Here is an 8,559-nt window from a genome sequence, read left to right on the forward strand (position 1 = left end):
TAATCTATATAACATAATAAAATAATATAAAAATTCTTAATATAAATGTCAGTATCACATATTAAACAGAAAACTTGTCTTTCAAATTTATTTCTCTGAAATTATTTTCATGCCAAAGAAATATATGACAATATCATACAACTTGAAAAAACTAGTATGTCATTTTGCTTACTTCAAATTAAATTATTTAATATACTACATAATTATTATTTTCACAGATAATATCCATACTTTTGATAAAAATCAATATGCAGTTACCAAAGAGTTCAAAATGCTATCCAAATTAAATAAAGTCAGAAACAGATATATATATTATGATTAGTTTTTTGAAGATTTCTGAGCATTAAAACCATTTATTTGTTTTTAAAGTCTTCTACATAAGATTTATATATCTATGAATGAAGGAATCAATTCATATATTCAAAATCATATTAAAATAACTGTGAGAACATTTATCATCTTTAAATGGAACTAAATGAACTCTTCTTTATACTGACATTCCTTTATATCATCAATTTTCTTCCATCTGCATGAAACATCATTTGGTTCCATAAATCTAGAGGCATTCAAAACTACAAGCCCACATATAACATCCTACTTATGCAAATAGTGCATCTGCTGCTGTATGAGAGGCCAAATATGAATTCCAACTACATTCAGACCCACATAATACAGTGAAGATTAAATCTATCAAAACCAAATTCTATTAGACCTATTTAAAATATTAATATATTCATACAAAATCATTGTGTACAACCTGTTCATAGAATCATTCAAATTTCCCATGGCACTTGATGTCAAATCATATTTTCACCTCAGAATACCCATTGGCCCTAATGAAGAAATTGTCTTCTGCATTTTAATCAGGATAGTCATTATTGTTTCTCAAACTATTTTACATGATTATTGTCATAAAAATTTCTTTCCTGGTTACTATTAAAATATTTCTAGTATTTTGAGCCAGATGGTATGTGTCATCAATTTATAAGAGACTGGCAAAGCAAGCATGTATGGCTGTGTCTGGTCTCTGCTGGTCGTCCTATAAAGCAAATAAGATTCAGTCACAGAGGTTCCAACCTGATGACTCCCTAATCCTAATCATCTCTTATGGGCCCCAACTCTAAACACTACCTTAGGTTAAGTTTTTATCTTCTTAATACTATCAATATACAACATTGGGGATTAAATTCCTGCACGGATTTGGGGGCATAAACTATAATCATGTCATAGCAAGCCGTAAAGGTATTTGTGGGGGAGATGAGAGAAGGAATTGAATTTAAATTTTAAAGAATGGGAAGATCAAGTGTAGTTTGATGTAAAAATGTTTGGCTTTTTAGTGAGAGCAGAAGCTAGTGGGGAATAGTATTTAGCAATGTGACTTGATCTAACTTCAGTTTTGGAAAGATCACACTCTGGCTAATGTGAAAACATGCTGGTTGGATGTTGAGAAAAGAGAAAGGATTGAAGCTTTGAAGAGGTTAATGCGAAAAACTAACAAAGATGATGATGCCGTGGACATAGATCAACAGGGGAAGTTTTAAATAGTTATTGGATTCACAATGAATTTCAAATTGGATTTGCTTATATATTTCATGAGACAGGTGAGATATAGGCATCCAAAACAAAACTATATATATATATATATATATATATATATATATATATATATATATATATTATTTTGTTTCAATTTGCCCAAGCAATTAGAAGCTGTAGCAAATTGACAAAATCTGTAAATAGCAGGTATTGATATTTCTAGATAACAAATGTAGAATGTGGGGACTTCTCTTAGAGGTCGGATATTTCAAGTGTGTCCAGCTAAGGGGGAATCTATGGCCAGTAAGATTGAAGGATGTAGTACTAATTATTATATAAGTGGGAAAAAAAAACATTTCACACTAGAGAAAGCTGAAAATGTAGCAAGTTCAAAATGAGAAAGAGGAATGACTATTAGATTAAGTAATATGGAAGCCTATGTGGACCTTGAGAATTGAATTTTTGTGTAATCTGTATTATATAAGCCTGATTAATGTGAGATATATATATATATATATATATATTTATAGGAGTTCAAATAAAAACAGGGAGCACTGACAATTCTTTCCAAAATTTTACCATAAAAGAGAAAAAAGAGAGTAATATGAGTTAAAGATATAATTTCAATTGGAATAATAATACTGCATTTTGATGATAATGGAAATTATTTATAAAAATCAATGCTTGAAAATTATTCAGCATTGGAGATGAGAGAAGTGGCAGAGAACTGTAATACCGGGTAGAGTTTTCTGTATAATGCTTAAAGAAGCGAAAGATCTGATATTCTTTCTACTTGCTCTAATTATTGAGAAGGAAATGTTGAATCTGGTGTTTTTCCCTGGTCCAGCTGTTCGTATTTACTTTTAAGAGTCCTCAAATGCCTTTCCTTGTACTCTGTCCAAATGTTCTTGTTACATTGGTGGGAGAGACAAGAAACCATGTGCAGACACCATCAAAATCCTATGGAAACTTCCCATGATTTTCATCTAGCACTAAAGAAAGAAAGAATCTGCAGAAATAATTTAATTGGACAGCAGAAGAGAAGAAAATATAGATTTTCCCTTCCCACATTATATTCTTTTCTACTTTTCACCTAATAATTATAGTTTCTTCAGTGTACCAAAATTATCTGTTTTAGGGGCTGAAGATATAGCTTGATGGTACAATGCTTGCATGGCTTTTGTGAGACCCTGGCTTCCATCCACAGCAGTGCAAAAACCAAAAATTATTGTATACCTGTAATTGTAAGCCATGCTTCATCCATCATGTATGTAGTTATCTTATGTTTTAAGCCAGCTTTTATCTAAGTCAACAGAAAGTATTTTGAAACTTGTTTCTGTTAGTCATTCTATTCTAACCAGCTCTGTAAATGATTTAGTCTGTATGTTTTTGTTTTCTAAACTAGGGCCATTGTAAGGATAGGTACCTTAGGTAAATTTTATTGGGCTATGTTCATATATCTGGGGCAATTTTTTTAGGATATTATCCCTATCTAAAAATGCCACTAAGGCAAATACCTGAGAGAGGATATTGGTTTTGACAAACAATCTTCTTCCTGTTATTTGACTTATAGGTATTTTATATATGACACAGAGGAGATGAGGCCACACAGCTGAGGTTTACTTAAAGCATTTAGTGCCCCCTCCCCCTGGCAGATGCGTGGGTGAGTCAGTTGAGTAGAAGAAATGCTCACGTAAACTAACTAAAACACAAAAACAGTTTTTTTGTTCCTTTGCTTTTATATTTCCTAACAAATTACCATTCTTACATTAAATTCATTATGGTACTTGTCATGTAAATTTTATTTTCTCTGAGACTCAAATACATAACCACTCTAAAATCTTTGCAGTTTCTGTACAATGAGGTTGTAAAGAATTTAAAATGATTGTCCAATAATATTGATGAATATTAAATTTTCCTCTCAATTATGTATGATGCATTTTCATAAGCAAAATTCTAATATTTGAATAAGTGTTATATCAGGATATAAAACAACAAATTTCATAATAAAACCTCTAGATTTCTGCACCAACTGCAGGAACGGGTGTTGCTGAAGGAGCATCCCTTCTGAAGACTACTACTCACTTTGATGAACAGAGCAAGCATTCCCAAGGAACATCAATGAAAAAATGACAGAGAGACTACTTTCAGGGAGCAAAACAAAAGTCCAGTGGAACTATGTTAATTATTTTCATAGAGAGACCTTGCAATGTGTACCTAGCTGCATTTCAGAATGTTAAGTAGCAGTAACATTTATGATACAGAGTGTATATTTTAAGGAAGCCCTAGTCAATATTAATATTTTGGGTTTGTCAGAGGTAACAACTTTTTAATTTGTTATGTTTTGGGATCAAAAGCAGCTGTTCTAAGCTGTTCTAAGCTGCCACCAGTTATCATTGAAGATCATGAATTTCTGGACTTTGGGGAGATATAATTTTATAAGGTTTTTAGAGATCTTAGTACGGCATTGGAGATATATTTTTTTTTAAATTTGTGGCCAAAGGTTAGACTTTGGTAAATTGTAAATATGCCTACAAAAGTTTCTTCTCCCTAGTTTCATGTCTGCGAGTAATGGCTTCTCCCAATATCTTTAAAATCTTAAAGTCATGGTCATGAAACTTGCTTTTCAAATGGGACAATAAGTAAATATGACACATGCAGTGGGAAATTGCTGATGCTTTAGGGAAGGTTTGTTTGTTGCTCTTGGGAAACATGGCACAATATAGGCAAGCTAGCTTGGCTGAGAGGCAACCTGATGGAAAGGAGCTGAGGGTACACAGTTTTAGGAAATATATTAATCATAGTTTGTTTCATAAAAACAAATTAAAATTAATATTTATTTCAGTTAGTTATACTGGGATTGCTTAGTAGCAACTGTGCATATGTGTTTATCATTTGATGGTTTGATTTTATATATAGTATTAGAATAAAAAGCATTCAATAAATTGTATTGTTCATTTAGAAGTAGTGTATTCGATTTTAAGTTAGCTGTGCCTAGTTATGATATCTAATCATGAAATGTTTTTAAAAAGCAAAAGAATGTCATCAAATTGCTGAGAACAGAGAACAAGGAGCATGAGATTGAAACAATTGCTCCATTCTCCAGTCTTTCTTTGTGCCAGGAACAGCTGGGCTCAGTCATAACTATCTACAGTAAGCAGCTTGCCTATGGCCAAGTCAATAATTATAGAATCAAATGGTACATCAGTTTTGTTCCAGGATTTAAATTGGCACACAGTATTTTGAAAAGAATATCAACATAAAATGTTACTACCATTCCAGAATTTAATATTCTACTAGTGTTTTTGACCCAGTTAGATGGAATAAATTGAAATCCTTTCATTAATATATTAAGAGAATCATTTTAAAGTCTAATTTTCATAGCCATCTCATTGAAATTGCTTATAAAGAAATATAACGTTTCGCTGAGTTTCTTACGTTAAATTTAAGAAAATAAAATAAAATGCCTCCTTTAGTCTCACTAGCTTGACAATACAAAGATAGGTGTTAGGCTATTTCTTTCAAGCAAAATAACTTTCAAAATAAAAAATAACTTTTGATTTTTTTTCAGTGTGTGTGTGTGTGGTGCTTGGGAATGAACCCAGGAACTTATACATGCAAGGTAAGCACTCTACCACTGAGCTACATCCCCACACCACAATCTGATTATTCTTGATTTAAACATTTCCTACTTGATTAATTTGTATAGAATTTTAGGGGAATGTTTTATTGAATTTGTATTATTGTTGAAAGTTAACATGATCAGATTTAAAAAATATTTCTGAGGGGGTATCATGACTAAAAATCTTATACAATTATTTAAAATATGGTGAATTAAAAAAAAGAATGATGAAAAATCTATTAAATTTTTAGGTTTTCAAGAGATGTCAGCAACAACACATTACTTAATAAAAGCTAGGTGTTACAGGATGTGTCGACTATCATTTTCAAAGAATCCATTAATGATGATGTTACTGCAATGAATATATTAGATAGTATAAAAGTAGTCATTTTTCACTGAATAATAAAATTGGGCATAACTATCTGAAGACAGTATCTTTGTAGTTCTTTAAGAAATAAAAATTAGGTTATCATAAACATAATATGATCTCAGAGATAAATGTGCAAAATAATATTTCCTGTATTTTCCCCCTTTCCTAATGTTTCTTTTTTTTTTTTTTTTTTTTTTTTTTTTTTTTTTTTTTTTTTTTTTTTTTTTTTTTATCTTTGCCAATATATATTTTAAAGAAACCAGATTTCCACACCAACTAACGGAAAGTTAACCATTTATAAGTCTGTTCCAATCTAAATAAAATACATACATATATCAGGATTGATTCTGCCAATTCAGTTAAAACATTTCCATTCCTGAACTATTAGCTACTGAAAGTCTAAAAGTGCTCATTTTTTTTTGCATACCCTCCTTTGTCACAGGATTTACTAGCAGTTCAGATGCAATTTGTATAACTGACACCTAGAGAAGGAGACGGACACCAGAAACTTCACCCTCAGTATGTAACGCCTAGATCTCTTCCAATGCTTCAAGCACATTATAAAATTTAGCTATTTAGATCTTTATAATTTAAGTGTCCTAAGTATTTTTTGACCCACTTTCTCCAAATTTCTTTCTATTCTAAATAGAATATTTTGCCTCTTGGTACTAATAATGTAGAATTAATCAAGCAAACACATTCAAATTTTATGTTTTGGACATTTTAAATTAAAATGATCAAAGAAATGAAATCTGTTAAACTGGATTGTTCATTAACTCTCTTAAATATCGGTGAATTCCAGGAGCCTACTTCTGCCCCCTCCAACCTAGGATGTCCATGTGCACAAGTTCCTGAAGAATCTGGTTTTATCACAATGCTTCCTCCTAACACGCTTACTCTGCATCTTCACTTGTTTGAACAGTATAAGGAGGTTGGCGCATTTTTATATTAATGTACTTTATCGTTATAAAAACAGGCTGAGATTATCGGTGACCCCGTAGCGTTAGGCTGCTGACTGGTCGTCTACAGAAGGGCCTGCGCCCCCAAGTTTTACTACTCACTCCTGTCGGCTCTTCTGACTAGACTGTGCAACATCTGCTCCTGTGAGGTGGATCAGAACACAGACAGGAAATCCGAACAGCTGACTGGGCCCACCTCAGCATTTCAGGCAAAAAGGTTAAAGTCAAAGAGAAAAACTACTAACCAAAGTAAAATTAAGGAAAAAGTTACCTGTGGATTTTATTCACACACACTAGGACTGGTCCCTTCTTATTGGAGTTAATTGACAACTGACTAGACCACAACTGGTAGCTATGAGTACTGGTCACTTTCAAACATGTCAACAATATTCTCCAATAATTTTATTGTCTCCAGATTATGGTGCCATACTAGGCCTTTTTTCTGTTTGAATTTCCTATTTCTATAATCCATTCCCTTGTATAATTAGAAGTGGGTTTACTGGAATGTTCTTAGTTATAGCTGAAGGCAGAAACATTGACAACATTTAGCTTTTGTTACACCCATAAACATGTGGAAACTGCTTCAAAGCAACCATAAAATGAAAAGAATGATATTCTTGCAAATGTTGTGGTTGTGCATCTCTTAGCTTAATAGTCTGGTATGCTATAGAGGCTTCCTGACCCCAGACTGACCCCATCTCCATGCAATAATACAAGTCCTTGTGCCACTAAAACACTGGTATGAAACACTGTCATCAGTATTTAACTATATACACAAATAATAAACTGGCAAGTATCTAGTTTCAAATTAGACCTTGGAATATAGCAACGTAAAGTTATCTTTGTGTTAAACATAATTATCATAAGCACATTTTGTTAGAAAGGAAGCAGTTAACTGAACATTCTCAATGTTCCAATTTGAAGTGATACTTGACTCTTAGTTTCTTGGAAAAGAAGTTTTGAAAGTTATATACATATATTCCATTTAAATTATACAGCAATCTTTTAATTATTATTGTCCCAGATCTTGTTTAATGAAGATCTCTGTCATCAAATCAAGTATGGTACTTCACAACTATAAGAATGATAATCACTAGCAAAAGGATGGCAGCAACCAAAGCCATGATGGCTTTTATTTTGCATCCACGCCACCACATTTGCCTTCGAAGTTGTTTGGCTCTGTTGCTAAAAGCAGTTGCATTATCCGATAAGCTTTCTTTGTAATATTTTCTTGCATGACATCGATAACTTCATCCACTTGATTCTGAACATGCTTAATTTTATCATTTTTAGGTCCAAATCTTGGTCCAGATGGCCCCCTTAGAAAAAAGTTCTCTTCTTCATCTGAATCATCTTCCAAAAGATTTCTCCTTTCACTTTTCACAGAACCAGTGACATCATCATCATTGAGGTGGCGCTTGAACTTGGGAGGCATATTTTTACTCAGAGTACTCTTCTATTTCCCAGCTGAATAAAATATTCACCACCTGCGAGCCGGGGAGCTCCGCGGCGCCGGGCGGGGCGAGGGAAGCCGAGCGGGGCGAAGAGCCAGGCGGGAGGGGAGGCCGCGGCGCCGACCGCCTCGGCCGCAGCACCCCCGCTCCCCTAATGTTTCACTCAGTTTTTTTTTTCCTGCTATGACCAAAAGTTCTGACAAGAACAATTAGAGGAGGAGAAATTTATTTGAGGCACATTGTTTTAAAGGTCTCCAACTGTAGACTGAGTCAGGTAATGGGTGAAGGTGTGGGAAAGAGTAAGTACTGTGGGATTAAATGGATCATATTATACTATACCTATTTATTAATATTACAATTAACCATACTATTATGTATAACTGTAATGCACTAATAAAAACAAAAATACCATATCCCATAAATCTGGTTTATTGTACTTTATGTTCATTTGTCTTTTAAGCATTATTTAAATTTTCTTGTGATGTAAATTCACTCATGTCAAAAAAGGCCATAAGATGTTATCATGAACTCAGTAATGTTACAAAGTCTTATTAAAATAAGAACAGCTATAGACACCCATCAAAGCTATTTCTAAGAATTCTCAGGGCAATTTATCTT

General features: G+C 33.0%; 1 pseudogene; it reads right to left on the reverse strand.

Moving 5' to 3' along the window:
* Positions 1 to 5,805: 5,805 nt before the first annotated feature.
* Positions 5,806 to 8,084, reverse strand: LOC144366860 (vesicle-associated membrane protein 4 pseudogene; annotated as a pseudogene).
* Positions 8,085 to 8,559: the final 475 nt, after the last annotated feature.

This window comes from Ictidomys tridecemlineatus, chromosome 9, assembly GCF_052094955.1.
Source record: "Ictidomys tridecemlineatus isolate mIctTri1 chromosome 9, mIctTri1.hap1, whole genome shotgun sequence".
In the NCBI taxonomy this organism is placed as follows: Eukaryota; Metazoa; Chordata; class Mammalia; order Rodentia; family Sciuridae; genus Ictidomys; species Ictidomys tridecemlineatus.